This window comes from Rana temporaria, chromosome 12, assembly GCF_905171775.1.
Source record: "Rana temporaria chromosome 12, aRanTem1.1, whole genome shotgun sequence".
Classification (NCBI taxonomy): Eukaryota; Metazoa; Chordata; class Amphibia; order Anura; family Ranidae; genus Rana; species Rana temporaria.
In genome coordinates this window covers 89,608,510-89,626,137 of record NC_053500.1, presented here as the reverse complement: position 1 = coordinate 89,626,137, position 17,628 = coordinate 89,608,510, and the positions used below count along the sequence as shown (strand labels likewise).

Here is a 17,628-nt window from a genome sequence, read left to right as displayed (position 1 = left end):
ATCTATCTATTATCTATCTTCCTATGTTTCTTTCTATCCATCTTTCTTCCTTCCTTCTATCTATTTTTCTTTCTTTCCCTTTATCTATCTATTTTTTGTTTTATTTATTTCTTCCTTCATCCTCCCTTCCTTCCTTCCTTTCTTTCTTTCTTTCTCAATTTGTTTTATCTATCTATCTATCTATCTATCTATCTATCTATCTATCTATCTATCTATCTATCTATCTTCCTTTGTTTCTCTATCTATCTATCTATCTATCTATCTATCTATCTTCCTTTGTTTCTATCTATCTTCCTTTGTTTCTTTCTATCTATCTTCCTTTGTTTATTTCTATCTATCTTCCTTTGTTTATTTCTATCTATCTTCCTTTGTTTATTTCTATCTATCTTCCTTTGTTTCCTTTGTTTCTATCTATCTATCTATCTATCTATCTATCTATCTTCCTTTGTTTCTATCTATCGATCTAGTATCTATGGGCCAGATTCACGTAGGGGAGCGGCGGCGTAACATATCGTAGATACGTTACACCGCCGCAAGTTTTCATCGCAAGTGCCTGATTCACAGAGCACTTGCGATGAAAACTACGCCCGCGGCCTCTGGCGCAAGGCGGGCCAATTTAAATGGGCGTGTGCCATTTAAATTAGGCGCGCTCCCGCGCCGGACCTACCGTGCATGCTCCGTTTCCGGACTCCCGCCGTGCTTTGTGCGAACGGCGGCGCGCGTAGCGTAATTCCGTGTTCCCGGACGGCTTATGCAAACGACGTTATTTTTTACATTTCGACGCGGGAACGACGGCCATACTTTATACAGCAATACGATTGCTGTGTAAAGTTAAGGCACCTAAAACGACGACTAACTTTGCGACGGGAAACTAGACTAGCGGCGATGTAGCGAACGCGAAAAACCGTCGGGAATCGCCGTAACTCCTAATTTGCATACTCGACGCTGGTTTATGACGCAAACTCCCCCCAGCGGCGGCCAGGGTATTGCATCTTAAGATCCGACAGTGTAAAACAATTACACCTGTCGGATATTATGGCTATCTATGCGTAACTGATTCCATGAAACAGGGATACGACGGCGTATCAGGAGAAACGCCGTCGTATCCCTTTTGTGAATCTGGCCCTATCTTCCTTTGTTTCTTTCTATCTATCTTTCTTCCTTCCTTCTATCTATCTATCCATCTTCTATCTATTTTTCTTTCTCTCTCCCTTTATCTATCTATTTTTTTTGTATTTCTTATTTTCTTCATCCTCCCTTCCTTTCTTTCTTTTATCTATCTATCTATCTATCTATCTTCCTTTGTTTCTTTCTATCTATCTTTATTCCTTCCTTCTATCTATCTATCTATCTTTCTCTCTCCCTTTATCCAGGGCCGGACTGGGAATAAAAACCAGCCCTGGAAATAATTTCATACCAGCACCATAACATTATTATACCAGCGTAACAGCATAACGTCATTATTTGCAGGGAAAACCATGCATTTTAAAACTGATTTGAAGAGCGTATTATATATAGATACGACTGATATAAAAGCACATAGGTCTCAGAGACTGCAGACATGATATAAGAAAAGATGGTCAGAGGTTGCGGACATGATACAAGAGATGGTTAGAGGCTGCGGGCATAGTACAGGAGATGTCGGAGGCTGCGGGCATGGTACAGGAGATGTCGGAGGCTGCGGGCATGGTACAGGAGATATCAGAGGCTGCAGGCATGGTACAGGAGATGTCGGAGGCTGCGGGCATGTTACAGGAGATCAATGCAGCCTCACCAGTGCCCATCAATGCAGCCTTACTGTGCCCACCATTGCAGCCTTACTGTGCCCACCATTGCAGCCTTACTGTGCCCACCACTGCAGCCTTACTGTGCCCACCATTGCAGTCTCACTTTACCCATCAATGCAGTCTCACAGTGCCCATCATTGCAGCCTCACTATGCCCATCATTGTAGCCTCACTATGCCCATCATAGCAGCCCCACAGTGCCCAGAATTGCAGCCTCACCATGTCCATCATTGCAGCAAATAAAATTGGCAAAAAAAAAAAAAATATCCCATAGTTTGTAGACACTATAACTTATGCGCAAACCAATCAATTTATGCTTTTTGGAAACAGTCGCACGATCGCTCAATTCCATTTTCTCCATCAGTTCATTCCCCAGTAATTACCTTTTTTATCACCTGAACGCATCCGCTTGTCAGAGCACCAGCAAAACCCCACCCCCTTCCTCCAAACAGACTTGCCCACCTATGTGTCTACACAGCCACCTTCACCTGCTTCCCATCACTGGAGCGCCCCCATAGGCAGTGGCGGTGCTGCGCATGAATTGTATAATAATTGTCCTGTCTGCCCTCATTGGTGTAAAGTGCTGCGCAAACTGTTGATGAAATTATAAATCCTGTACAGTAAATAAATTGATTGTTTATTAGGCCCCATTCACACGAGGCGGACTCCGTCACACTCCGTCGCAACGGAGTCCGCCTGCTCCCGCCAAGTCAGCGGGAGATCAGTCTGCAGATCTCCGCTGAGCCGACGGATGACAAGCTCCTCTCTGCTCACTGAGCGGGGAGGGGCTTGTCGGGCACCGCTTTGTCCTATGGAGCGATCTGATGAAAATGGACAGCATGTCCGTTTTCATCAGATCTTACCCGATCTGCATGGACGGATGGGGACGTGCTCCCCATACATCTGTTTTAAGCAGATCGGATAGGGTCGGATGTCAGCGGACATGTCTCTGCTGACATCCGACGCTCCATAGGGATGCATGGAGCGGCCGTTCAGGTCCTCCGTCAAAACTGACAGGCGGACCTGAACAGTCTGTCCGTGTGAATGAGGCCTTATAGTGTGTGTGCGGACACCCCAAGTTCCTTTCATCCGTGTACTACACAGAGGCCTCGTACACACGACAGAGTTTCTCGGCAGAATTCGTCGAGAAACTCGGTGAGAGCCGGATTCTGTCGAGAAACTCTGTCGTGTGTACACTTTCGGCCCGATGGAGCCGCCGAGGAACTCGTCGAGCAAATAGAGAGCAGGTTCTCTATTTTCTCGACGGGAGTGTATTTTGGATCGACGAGTTCTTCGTCGGGCTGTTTTATCAACGAGAAACTCGGTCGTGTGTATGCTAAGAAACCTGTGAAAAACTTAGACACTGGAGAACACCATCGGTAAAAGTAGCGTTTGGAATGGAGATAGCACATTCGTCCCGCTTCCAACATTATTGCATCGTTTATTTGCAGCGCTTTACCCAATTTTTTGTAAGGGCACAAAACAGCAATATTCTTTTTTGCTTTTGTTAGGATATTCACACAGAGTTCTGTAAAATTTTGTGGAACCTTTTTCTTACTGATCTCAATAATATTTTCAGAAAAAAATGTCACCTTATTTTGGTCCTGTGTTTTAAATCCTGCTCTTAATATTCCCCTTAATTTTTAATTTAGCAAAAATGCAAATCCTCTTATTTTTTGGAATGTCAAGTTCCCCCCATTGAAACCTTATTGCTTTGTCTTATCTCATCTGTCCCTTTCAAATTACACCTTATATCCCATTTTATTTTAAACATAACCTGCCTTCTCACAAGCTAAATTTTAAAGCAAAAAAAAAACAAGGACAAGTATGAACTGTAAAATCAAAATTTACCATTTATTTTGGTTAAAAAAATAAAGTAACTAAGCAAAAGTCAGCACTGGAGAGCTTGCTGCCATTTGTGCACAGCCAGGTGTGGCCTGATGTGACTGGTGAGCAGTTGGAGGCCAAAATGGGGACTTGAGAGGTTCATTCAGGAAGGAACGCATCAAGGTCTTGGACTCCCCGAGGTCACAAACTGGAGCAGGGCAGGCATATGTCACCAGGTTGTGGTACTATAGCAGCCTGAACTCTGGTACACCACATGGAAGTAAGGGAGTCACTTTCTTGTTTTCTTCAAGGCCTTCCTTGGTGGCTTCCCTGCAGCCTGCTCTTTGACCTTCTCTGCAGCCTTCTCAGCAGCCTTCCTCTTCTGCCTGGCTGGAGGTGGTGCCACAGGGGTAGTACTCATGCCAGGAGGAGGAGTAGACGAAGGTGGTGGAGGAGGAGTAGATGAAGGTGGTGGAGGAGGAGGTGGAGGAGGAGGAGGTGGAGCAGTAGAAGGAGGAGGAGCAGTAGAAGGAGGTGGAGCAGTAGAAGGAGGAGGAGTAGTAGAAGGAGCAGTAGAAGGAGGTGGAGCAGTAGAAGAAGGAGGAGCAGTAGAAGGAGGAGGAGTAGTAGAAGGAGGTGGAGCAGTAGAAGGAGGAGGAGCAGTAGAAGGAGGAGGAGCAGTAGAAGGAGGTGGAGCAGTAGAAGAAGCAGTAGAAGAAGGTGGAGTAGGAGTAGTAGAAGAAGAAGAATGTTGAGAAGGAGCAGGAGAAGAAGAGGAAGAAGAATGTTGAGAAGGAGCAGGAGAAGAAGAGGAAGAAGAATGTTGAGAAGGAGCAGGAGAAGAAGAGGAAGAAGAATGTTGAGAAGGAGCATGAGAAGAAGAAGGTGGAGGAGGTTGGGAGTTATCTGGTGTCTGAGGATGGGCATGTCTGCAAATGACAGTGTCCTCCGTGAGAAGACCCCTCACCCCCTGATTTGCTAGGGTGATGAGGAGTCCCTCAAAGAGTAATCGCTGGTCCACTGTCATGTCTGCCATTTTTGCCAAAACAACAGTCACAAATCCCTCCTGAGCAGTGGGAGGCTGCTGAAGGGTTGCATGGGCGTCCCGAATGAGGGCCAATGAGGCGTCACGCACCCTCGTATCCCTCACCTGCCTTCTCGGACGCAGGTGAAGAGGAGGCACCTGACACCTGGTACTTCGCCCAGCCACCTCGTCCAAGCCACTTGGGCCTGCCACCTCGTTCAAGCCACTTGGGCCTGCCACCTCGTCCAAGTTACTTGGGCCTGCAGCCTCCTCCAAGCCACTCACCCTGCCCTCCTCCTGCCTGGCATTTTTCCGATCCTCCTGCTGGCTGGTCTCGTCCTGTGTATGGAAAAAAAGTACAGTTTTACTTTCTTTTTTAAAAATAAGACTCAATTTTCAGCTCCTGACTGTTGCATATTTTTTTTTCACGACTTAGCTAAGCCAATCATTGTGACCCATGTTTTTTTGGGAATCACACAAAAAATCATTCCTGGCCAATACTGACAAATGATCTGTATAACACTTTTATCTCTACCTTTTTTTGACCTTTAACATCTTAATTTACATCTCTTTAACAACATTTAAACACCACACATTTGCACATTGAAAGTACTATACCTGGCTCCAGCTGGGCAAATCCGGATCTTCATCCAGGATGGAAGGCTGCTGAGAGGGTTCATCTGCAGAGGGAGCAGCAGGTTGGCTGGAGGGAAGGCTGGACCTTCTGTTTCTTCTGGGGGCAAGGCTAGAAAGTGACTCCCTTACCTCCAGGTGTTCATCCAGGAAGCTCAGTTTACTATAGTACCACAACTTTGGTACATATACCTGCCTTGCTCCAGCTCCAGACCTCATCGAAGCCAAGACCCTGTTGCGTGCCTTCCTGTAGGTGCCTCTCAAGGTCCCAATTTTGACCTCCAACTGGTCAGTCGTCACATCAAACCCCACCTGTCTCCGCACAAGTGGGAGCAGGCTCTCCAGTGCTGTTTTCCGCAAGTCTTTGTTGCGGGATATGGGGTCTTTGGTGGCCCACAGAACTGGAAGTTCTCTCCACCGGTCAATAAAGATCTCCAAAAACTCGGGTTTGTTGAACTGGTTCATCTTTTCCTGTCCAAAACCAAGGAGAAATAAATATTGTCAATCCACAGTCTATAAAGTCAAGTACTCTTTATCACCAGCTAGCCCTTAAATGTCTGTCTTTCCTGAATAGGCCACTGCTGTCCCAAGTTCTAAGCATACCTACACGTTTGTCGTTCAAACGTCTTTCTTCCGCACCCCGGTCAGACGGACGCCACGTGTGTTGGAGCTTTATATACACTCCGCACACGTCGTCCGCCCATGCTTAAATAATTAGATGTTTCCCCCCGCCCCTTATCTTTCGTCGCGCAATCGACGAGAAGGAATTATCTGAGCAGGAGTTTGATACTCGGTCACGTTAGAAAAGCATTACGCTCAAGTTTACTCATGAATTCAAACGACAAGATTCTTCATGCCAAAAATGACCCCTTTGATGGTCAAAGAACGACATTGCCCACACAACATAGTTTTGGCAAAATGTTCGAGGAAACCGCGGTTACGTACAGCACGGCACTAGAAAGGGCCATTTGCATGTCAGATCTTGGCTGACTTAAATCTAAAGTTATGTTTATTGCTTCTTTCTGCTAGGTTAACACCATATCTAGGTGACAAACTCAAACGTTCAAAAACAAGTTACGTACCGTCGTCTGACACGATCTTCTAAAGATTGGGAACGCCGCCTTCACTCACGTGGTTTCCCTTTATACACGCTCATGCGTGACGCTCCGCCCGTATCCACACCCCTGACGTTCTTTCTCGTGATTTCACCGCCCCTTCTCTATCGTCACACCCACATGAACAAGATGGCAGCAGCAGCACCCCAGCCCTCCAACATGCCTGCCCCACAACAAGAGAGAGCCCACAGATCCGCTGGCCCATCCAGGAGAAGGACCTTTAAAGCCACCAACATGAGCTTTATGGAGATGGTGGAGATGGCTCAGATCCTCCGAGAGGAGGATTATGATTGCAAACACGGGCCATATGAACATCCCAACAAATTAAAGGCCCTAATTATGTTCAAGGTTGAAAGGCGACTGTACCACAAGTTTGGGGTCACAAGGTCACGCAAGCAACTCCGTAAGCGATGGTCGGACGTGAAGCTGCGGGAGCCAGAGACCATGAAACTAATCAGAAAAGAAATTAGAAGAAGTAAGTAATTTTGATGTGTAATCCTGTCTTGTGTTTGCTATTTGCGCCATGTGCTTTTTCTTTAAGGTTGTACTGTATGTATTTCATGTTTGTGGGCCCAAATATTTGTCGGAAAAGTCGACGTTCATTTAGAACGACGACTCGTACGACCAAAGATTGTGCCCACAAACATGAAATTTTAGCATTTTTTATGGGGGGGGGGGGGGTGAGATCCATTGTGGAATTAATGTCAATGGCCCAGATTCAAGAAGCACTTGCGCCCGCGCAACCATAGGTTGCGCGGCGCAAGTGCTTACTTGCTCCGGTGTAACGAGTGCTCCTGATTCAGGAACCTCGTTACACCGACTGCAGCCTAAGATATGACAGGCATAAGCCTCCTTATGCCTTCATATCTTTGGCTGCATTCTTGCGTTGGCCGCTAGGGGGCGCGGCCATTGCGATCTGTGTATAGTATGCAAATTGCATACTAACACCGATTCACAAAAGTTGCGCGGGCCCTGCTTGGTTTGCTTCCATGTTGAAAAATAAACCAAAGGTACAACGAGTTTATTCATCTTTGGCAATGCCTACAATCCTGCGTCCTGCTTAGAGTGGATTTAAAAACCAACAATAGTCCCCGTAATTAGTTGAAGAATGATTCATATTCCTCTTTCAGGCCTACAATCTTTTGAAATAATGTTTAAAACACCTTTTCTTCATTCTTGTAGGGCGACATGAAGCAGAGAACCAGGAAGCACCGATCCAAGGCCCACCCCCGCGGGATGAGTCTGCCACCACATCCGGTAAGAAAATATCATCTAACCCAGCTTCAGGTAATCTAGATGTAGGTCTGCCTAATTGTAATAAATGCTTTTGTCCCACATTTCAGGAGCTGGTGGTGGCTTGGACACGCATACTGCCCAGATGATAATTTCAGAAATCTTGGCGTGCAGGGAAGAAGTGGAGGAAATAAATCAGGCCAGCCGAGAAATTGTACAAAGGACAAGGAGGGTGGAAAATAAATTACGCAATCTAATAGATGTTTTGGGTAGAGTTTAAAACTACCAAAAAAAAAAAAAAAAACTAACAAAATAAGATTGGTGCTTTATTGGGGAATAAAAAAAAAAAAAAAAAAAATAACAAAATAAGATTGGTGCTTTATTGGGGAATCAAAAAAAAAACAAAAAAATAACAAAATAAGATTGGTGCTTTATTGGGGAATCAAAAAAATAACAAAATAAGATTGGTGCTTTATTGGGGAATAAAAAAAAAACAAAAAAATAACAAAACAAGATTGGTGCTTTATTGGGGAATCAAAAAAAATACCTAACAAAAATAAATAAATGTGATTTTTGGATGTTTATACTAAAAAAAATACCTTAAAAAAAAGGTGTTTTTTGGATGTTTCTAATAAAAAAAAATAAAAAAAAAACAGACATATGTGATTTTTGGATGTTTCTAATAAAAAAAAAACAAAAAAATAAGAAAAATTCGATTTTTGGATGTTTATAATAAAAAAAAATACCAAAAAAATAAGAAAAATTAGATTTTTGGATGTCTATAATAATAAAAAAAAAAAATACAAAAATGTGATTTTTGAATGTTTATATTAAAAAAAAAAAAAAAAAAAAAATATATATATATTTTTGGACACACAAAAAACCCCAAAAATATACATCTGTGATATTTTGTGTCTAAAAAAGCTGATTATGTAAAAAAATAAAGAGATTTTGAAATTGCAAAAAGTGTGTGGGGTTTTGCTTAAAATGCGTCTAAGTTTAGGTGTGTTTTGTTTTGGGGTCACCTGGGAAATGTTTGCTAGTTGATAAGGAAAATACACTTGACACTACATGTAGAACAATAGTTACAATTAGTAAACAACTACAAGCAACACAAGCAAGACATAACAAGTTTTTGAAAAAGATTGGTATTTATTTTTTCTAAAGTAGAAATTACGGCAAATTGCCTTGAGATGGTATTGCCCCACTACCCAAGAAATAGTCCATGTATTTGTCCCGCACTTCACGGGCACTCTGGGGGGGGGCAGTCCTGTGTGGCCGGCTTCAAGGCCCGGCAAAGTTTCTGCTGGAGACAAAAGTTGTGCCTCGGGCCCAACCAGGGACAGATAAGTAGGAGATTGTCTCCGCAAATAATTGTGTAGGATGCAGCATGCAAAAATTATTGTATTCCACTTATATTCCGCCATATGTAGAGAAAGGCGGAACCGGCTGGCCATGATGCCGAAGGCGTTCTCAACCACTCTGCGGGCTCGGCCCAGCCTGAAATTAAAGACACTCCTCTCTGGGGTGAGGGTGCGCTGAGGGTATGGCCTCATAAGATGGGGTCCCAGGGCAAACGCTTCATCAGCCAGGAAAACAAATGGCAGGCCTTCTACATTCTGGTCATCCGGTGGCAATGACAGATCATCATCCTGAAGGCGAAGCGCAAACTCCGTCTGCCTGAAGGCTCCCCCATCCGATATCCGTCCGTTCATCCCAACATCCACAAAAAGGAATTCGTACTGTGCTGACACCACCGCCATCAGCACAATACTGTTGAACCCCTTATAGTTAAAGAACTGGGATCCCGAACAGAGTGGAGGCACGATGCGGACGTGCTTCCCGTCGATGGCTCCCCCGCAGTTGGGGAAGTTCCAACGGGTCTGGAAGTCCAAAGCCACAGTCTGCCACTCCTGTGGTGTGGACGGAAGCTGGGGAAGAAAAAATCAAAAAATTAGCCACATAACCTTGCAAGCAGATTAGACAAAGACATTATAAGCATTCTAACATTTCTGTGAAGTAGCATATTATATCTAAATATATTTAGACAATTAGCACATTAAACACCCCCTCTGATGGGCCAGTGCCCAAGTTTGGGGGAGGGCTAGATGAGTTTGGGAGTCAAAAAAAAAAAATTAGGATTATTGGTGAACATAGACTTTACAACACATTTTGGAGGGGAGGGCTAGATGAGTTTGGGAGTCCAAAACTCAAACAAAAATATATATTTAATATTGGTGAACATAGACTTTACAACACATTTTGGAGGGGAGGGCTAGATGAGTTTGGGAGTCCAAAACTCAAACAAAAATATATATTTAATATTGGTGAACATAGACTTTACAACACATTTTGGAGGGGAGGGCTAGATGAGTTTGGGAGTCCAAAACTCAAACAAAAAAATATATTTAATATTGGTGAACATAGACTTTACAACACATTTTGGAGGGGAGGGCTAGATGAGTTTGGGAGTCCAAAACTCAAACCAAAAATTATATTTAATATTGGTGAACATAGACTTTACAACACATTTTGGAGGGGAGGGCTAGATGAGTTTGGGAGTCCAAAACTAAAACAAAAAAATATATTTAATATTGGTGAACATAGACTTTACAACACATTTTGGAGGGGAGGGCTAGATGAGTTTGGGAGTCCAAAACTCAAACCAAAAATTATATTTAATATTGGTGAACATAGACTTTACAACACATTTTGGAGGGGAGGGCTAGATGAGTTTGGGAGTCCAAAACTCAAACAAAAATATATATTTAATATTGGTGAACATAGACTTTACAACACATTTTGGAGGGGAGGGCTAGATGAGTTTGGGAGTCCAAAACTCAAACAAAAAAATATATTTAATATTGGTGAACATAGACTTTACAACACATTTTGGAGGGGAGGGCTAGATGAGTTTGGGAGTCCAAAACTCAAACCAAAAATTATATTTAATATTGGTGAACATAGACTTTACAACACATTTTGGAGGGGAGGGCTAGATGAGTTTGGGAGTCCAAAACTAAAACAAAAAAATATATTTAATATTGGTGAACATAGACTTTACAACACATTTTGGAGGGGAGGGCTAGATGAGTTTGGGAGTCCAAAACTCAAACCAAAAATTATATTTAATATTGGTGAACATAGACTTTACAACACATTTTGGAGGGGAGGGGGGGGAGCATTACAATGGATATAACACAATACATTGGGAAGTGACTAGGCTAGGTAGGTTGGGGCCCAGGATAGCATGCTGGGGAGGTAAGTGATGGGAAATATGCATGTAGGCCAAAAAAGGGGCATCAATAAAGTTTACAGCATGCATGGGGGCAAAGGGGACATTCACAGCATATTCCAGACATGGTAATTAGGGAAGGAGGAGATAACTACAAGACATTAGCATACATTATAGACATAAAATGGGATATTAAAGGAGAAAACTTACCCTCATATATTCCTCCTGCAGAACCTGGATGATGGCAGAGCAGGTGTCAGGAATGATGAGGCCCAGAGCCTGGGGGGAGATGCCCGTCGAGAACTTTAAGTCCTGAAGGCTTCTCCCAGTTGCCAGATAACGGAGGGTGGCAACTAGCCTCTGCTCAGCACTGATGGCTTCCCGCATAACGGTGTCCTGCCTGGTAATATAGGGGGACACCAAAGCCAACAGGTGCTGAAAGACGGGATCAGACATCCTCAGGAAATTCCTGTAATCAACAGGATTATTTTCCTGAAGCTCCCGCAGCAAAGGCATGTGAGAGAATTGGTTCCTACGGAGCAACCAATTCTTGGTCCATGAAAGCGTCCTCCTCCTGTTCATGAACTCCTCATCGTCTAGGTCATAAACAAACAGACCTACACACATAAGATGCTGAGCACTAAGTCGGCGACGACGAGGTGCCTGCAACATGGCTACAAGGCTAGGAACGAACGACAAATCAGAATTGCACTAAACAGACCGCAGTGAAGAACAGCAAGACCTATGAAGAACGACCTGACAATCCAAAACGCGGGGACAGGACCGCAATGTAAAACAATACGACCTGACCGCACGTCCCGATTGCCTAGATACGACCCCCACAAGTACAAACTGAACGGCAGAGATCAATCTGAAAGCACAAAGACTGAAAAGCATGAATCGTCACTCACCAAACTTTCACTAACACGCGTAAACACGGAATCAGCAAAAGGAGCCCCAAGGGTGGCGCCAACAAAATCAAACCTCCCCTTTATAGTCGCGTCATACGTGGTGAGCGTCACCGCGCTGGAGAACGACCAAATTGTTGTCTGTTACGTGTGTACGCAAAGCAAGCCTGTCGAGCTTCTCGACAAGTCCAACAAGGAACTCGACGAGGAACTCGATGTGTTTGGCACGTCGAGTTCCTCGGCCGTGTGTACGAGGCCAGACAGTTGCGTTTGTCCTTAGCAAAATAAATAAATACATAAATAAATTAAAATAAATACATACAAAAATAAATAAATACACACATAAATAAATAAAAGTCACATAAATAAATCCAAATAAATACATACAAAAATAAATAAATACACACATAAATATATAATAATAAAATAAAAAAATCCAAATATCTCATGAACAAGCCACTTCTCTGAACGACTTGCTGTCACAACAGATGTTCCACCTTTGGCAAGTAAATATTGCCCCCACCCTCTCCTCCATGTGCAGCACTGCCATTGCCTATGTGGGCGCTCCGCTGCAGTGATGGGAAGCAGGTGAAGGTGGCTATGTAGACACATAGGTGGGCGAGTTTGTGGGAGGGGGCGGGCTTTGCTGGTGCTCTGACCCGCGGACGCCTCTCCCTCGGTTTAAAGTTGTTGCTGCCGCTCAAGGAAGTGGCCTGTTGCCGAGGGATCGGGACAGTGCTGGGACAAGGCCATTTGGTGCCCAGGGCGAAGATGGCAAACTGTGCCCCCCGTTTTTAAGAAAGAATCAAAGTCGGAGGAGAAGAGAGGGGGACAGCAGCACGGAGGGAGAGAAGAGAGGAGGACCGCAGCACCGAGGGGGACACGGAGGAGAACAGCAGCACGGAGGGGGACTGCAGCACGGAGGGATAGAAGAGGAGGACAGCAGCATGGAGGAGAACAGCAGCACGGAGGGATAGAAGAGAGGAGGACAGCAGCATGGAGGAGAACAGCAGCACGGAGGGAGAGAAGAGAGGAGGACAGCAGCATGGAGGGGGACATGGAGAAGAGAGGGGGACACGGAGAAGAGAGGGGGGCACGGAAATGGGGACAGCAGCACGGAGAAGAGAGGGGGACAGCAGCATGGAGGGGACACGGAGAAGCATGGAGGGGGACACAGAGAAGCATGGAGGGGGACAGCAGCAGAACGGAGGGGGACTGGAGGAGGATGCGGGGACAGTCAGTGGTTATCGTGTGTGGGAGAGTTACAAGTACCGATCACCGCTGATTTCACTTAAGCAGCTGAAAGCCGGACTTTTGAAACCTATACAGGGAGATCAGTGCTTGGAACTCTCCCACTGCACTGATCGATGCTTCACCCGATACCTGGGCAGTCAGCGGTGGAGCATTTCCCCCGAGTACAAGTACTCAGGACAAATGCTCGGTATCGGGACAACCCTAGTGTGTACCCATCTTTATCTTATTCCTTGCTCCAGTAGGCTCTCCCAGTGCTGTGATTGTTTCTGTGGAGCTCCTTCCTGGGTGAATTGTGAGTGGCTGTGGTCACACTCCAGCCTCATCCAACCATACAGGGTTAATGTTCCTGCATGGTGTGATGATGCTGAGGCTTTGGGTGGAGGGGGAGAGCACTGCAGCTGGCTGGAGCAAGTACAAGCTTTCCCTCAACACTGCAGAGTGGACTTTTTTTACTTTGCTGCAGTTGGGCTGCATCCCATCACTTGCTGTTTGGTTAAAAATATACTAAAAATTTTCCGTTGCTACATAGATGTATTCCACATTCACATACAGTGTGTGTGTGCAATAAATCTATGTACAGCCTGAAAAGTCCCAATATATTTGTAACCTATAAACATTTTACTTTCACTTTCACTAGTAAACCTGCACTGCAAGGGTCAGCATAGCATTCCACAGTGTGGATTGCAGAACAGGTCGGAACTCACAGGAGGAGAAAATCAGTCTGTTATCTGTCTCCCCTTATCTTAAGTCTGTGCGAGGAGAGAGAAAATCTCCGATGTCTGCTGGGCCGTGATGATCGGGGCTCCAGTGTACTGCTGTGCTGTCTGCTCTACCCACCTGTCTGGAGCTCTCACTGTCCCGAGCCAACCGCCCAGCCTGTCAGGAAAACGTGTGCCCAGGAGAGTGTTCTTTCTGGGGAAGCCTGCAGCAGGTAAAGAGCACATTCTCAGTGGTGCTTTTGGACCGAATTAGCAAAGCAGAGGCTAAGACAAAGCATGATCCCTGGATCGGGACCTACCTCCGACCGTCTCCCGGCAACTATGCCGCTATCTCGTCCTTCCCTCAGCAGGCCACGCTGCCTGTGACAAAAGTCCCGCCCTCCTCCTAGACTAGCTCTTGTGATTGACAGAATACTGGGCCAAATTCTCAAAAGAGATACGCAGACTTAACTCCATTTTTCTAAATTTACACGGCGCGTATATTTGCGCACAATCGTCAAAACGACTTAAGCAAACATTTCCGTATTTTCAGCCGTACTTAAATTAGTTACACCTGCGCATTCCCGGGCGCAAATTACGCTAGGCTCGCCGCTGTTTTTGATAGGCAAATATGCAAATGAGGGAGTTAGGGCGATTCTCAGAATTAAGTGTGTGTGCCGTATTTTCCGCCCTGTGCGCACCTGTTAGTTTTTCTGACTAAATTTCCACATTATAAAACCAGCCCTAATTTTACACATGCTGTGGAAGGGTTTGCTGAAGGTAGTGACTAGAGGTTAGAGCTCTAGTTTGTGGTGGAAATTTGAAGATGTATTTAATATGTATTGTCATAATGGCACCCAGTCTTAGTACTGTCACAACCCGCTCTAAATAGAACTGACTGGGGCAGTCTGAGGCTGGTTGAATCTCGTCTGGTAGTAGAAAATGTCTTGAGGTTGGAATGTGATGTTTGCGGCGTGGGCATATGTCCGCCCCCACAAGGGGCCCTCTGTGCATTTAGCACAGACGATCGTTGGGGAGGGGATGCGCTCACTTCGCAGGCACACTAGTGGTTATGGACAGATGTGCGCTCTTATCTGGGTCTTGTCTGATCAGCAGGGCTTGGGATTCGTAGCGTACGCCTGTAGATAGCTTCCTTTCCACCTTAATAAGGGTATAATCTGGATATGCATTATTCTATGGAATGGCGCAGATTAGGATTCTATCAGGCGATTAATATGAGAGCTTATGATCGGTTAGAGGCAGGGGGGGCACTCCCTGCCACGCCCATAAGCCTTTAGCAGCATTGTATGTACTTCTATGCATTGTATTGTATCCATTGTATTATATTCTATTCATGTATTCTATGGGACTTCCTGTTAGAAGGAACGTCCTTATATGGTGTTAGCTGTGTCAGTGGAACATCATGTGTTAACCACTCCCATGAGGGAGGTGTTTAATGGGTGCAGTGAGCACCTCCTGTTTTGGGTAAATAAAAGGTGCTTGGCTGAGCCTTTGGGCAGGGAGGCTGGCAGAATGATATGAGAACAGGCTGGTGATGGTGTCTCTTTGTATGAATGGCAGAGAATGATGGTGAGTGAATCTATTTAGCTTAAATATGGATTATTTCATTAAGACTGGATGCTGTGCTTTATAGCACAGGGCAAAATGGCGCTGTGCTCTGCGTACGGCCTAATTTTGCCACCACAGATGGCGGGCCAAGGTAGGAGCAGACTGGGCCCCTTTGGGTATCGGTTATGTTCCGATGCGTGGGGGGACTCTGCTCTGCGAAAAGATCAAATTTCTTGTCTTTTTGAAATAATGTGTGTGTGTGTGCGAGCGATTGGACACGTGTGTGTGCGAGCGATTGGACACGTGTGTGTGTGCGAGCGATTGGACACGTGTGTGTGTGCGAGCGATTGGACACGTGTGTGTGCGAGCGATTGGACACGTGTATGATGGCTTGCGTTATGATTGCTTGCGTTTGTGAAATAGAGTGGATTTGATCGTATGATTTTGTCATGGACTGGAATGTTTATGTGTGAATGTCTGAATGTTTGTGTGGCTGAACAGTTTGTAAGTAAGTAATTGATTGTTTGACCAGATTAAAACTGCTTGGAAAAATTACCTTTTGTGTACGGTTTGTTTAGCCAGGCATGGCTTCTCTGACCATGTGGTGGACCATGCGGCTTGGGGGAGGGGCGGACAGTGTTCTGATTCTGAAAGTTAGATATAACATTTTTATGATGCATATGGAAACTGTATATTGCGGATGATTTGTCAGTATAGAGGTGGCATTATTCAGCCTGCGATGTGTGCAGGGAGACATTTTGTATCTTTTGAATGTAATGTCCTCATGTGTGCGGCTGAGACTTTGTTTGAGCAGCATGGCTTTTAAAGATGGCTTCTCTGGCCATGAGGGTCGGGGGAAGGGCAGTTTGTTTGGGCCACCATGCGGCGGACAGTGTTGGATCTCTGTGTTACTTGAGTGTACAATTTTTAGAGCAAAGTCATGTGTAATATGTTCATGATCTATGTGAGGAATAGAAATGAATAAATTGTGATTTTTACCTTTGTATGGGACCAAAAGACATGTCCCTGTGAGTGTGGCTGAACTGTGATTGAATTGTTTGGCTGATGAAGGAACGTGTGCGCATGGTTTGCAATGAAGCTGTTTTGTTTGGATCGCATTTCCTTTGGCTGCTAGCATGAAAATAGTTTTTTTAAGGTTTTAAATGTGACCTCTTTGTGAATTTCTTAAATGGCTTGTTATGAAAGGTGATGCCACGGTGTGTACATGAACTTTGAGAAAAGTGTTTATTTTATGTTGTGTTTCATATAACTGAAATTTTTGGAATGTGCTGTGTTGGCAAAAGGTCCGATTTAAAGCAGCCTCAAATGCGGCTCAGTGTGAGGGGTTCCCACCATTCCTGTGCTCAGTGTGAGGGGTTCCCACCATTCCTGTGCTCAGTGTGAGGGGTTCCCACCATTCCTGTGCTCAGTGTGAGGGGTTCCCACCATTCCTGTGCTCAGTGTGAGGGGTTCCCACCATTCCTGTGCTGCGCTCATTATGAGGGGTTCACACCATGAAAAGGTCCGATTTGAAGGAGCCTAAAATGTGTGCCTTGTTGGTTGGTTGTTTTTAGAAAATGTTTTTGGTGTTCGTTTTTGATGTTCCATGTGTTGTCTTTGTGGAGAGATTCTAGGCAGATTTTTGGGGGCTGCATTTGGCAGCCATCTTGTTTGCTATGGTCGTTGGCGGCCATTTTGTGAGGTGCAGTCTGTTTGCTCTGTGGGTCATCTTTTGGGTGTGATACCATGTGACTGAGAAGTGGAATTTTGCAGCCTTTGGGGCAGATTTTGATGTTTAGTGCGAATTGAGTAGCGCAGTATTTTCTGTTGGGATCTGGTGGACAACATTTTTGTTTTCCTTTGTGTAGTATGGTCTGTCCTTTGGTAGACAGTGTTTTTTGCAAGCGTAAATGGCGCCATTGTTGCTGGCCATTTTTGAGATACAGTTTAAGCGCTATCTTTTGAATTGTGCTTGCGTGCTAGGGCTAATTTATATAAAAGATCTGACTAACCTACCGGCTGACTTTGCAGTATAAGAGTGGAGGCTTTTGTGTAAGAATTTCGTTTTTTTGTGAAAAGACTGCTTTGCATGCACTGAATTTTGTTGGTGTTTGAATATTGAATATTTGGGGTCCTTGGCAATTCATTTGTATTTGAAGATCGTAGGGTCAGGGGGTGAGATCAACTCCTATTCTGCAGATGGGAGGAGATTGTTTTACCTTTCCTGAACCAGCATACAACAGGAAGTCCTTTTTCGGCATTTATATATAAGCAGGAAGTCAGTGGGAGGAGTTTTTGAAGTCTTCCGAAAGATTAACAATGAAACTTGTGTCCTGAAAGGACAAC

The 17,628-nt window shown here is 44.8% G+C and overlaps 1 long non-coding RNA gene across 1 annotated transcript; it reads left to right on the top strand.

The window, feature by feature from the left end:
* The first annotated feature begins 7,378 nt into the window (after positions 1-7,378).
* Positions 7,379-7,922, top strand: LOC120919222. Its single transcript, XR_005744537.1, has 2 exons — positions 7,379-7,642; positions 7,729-7,922. It is a non-coding gene; the product is annotated as an uncharacterized LOC120919222 (long non-coding RNA).
* The last annotated feature ends 9,706 nt before the right edge of the window (positions 7,923-17,628 follow it).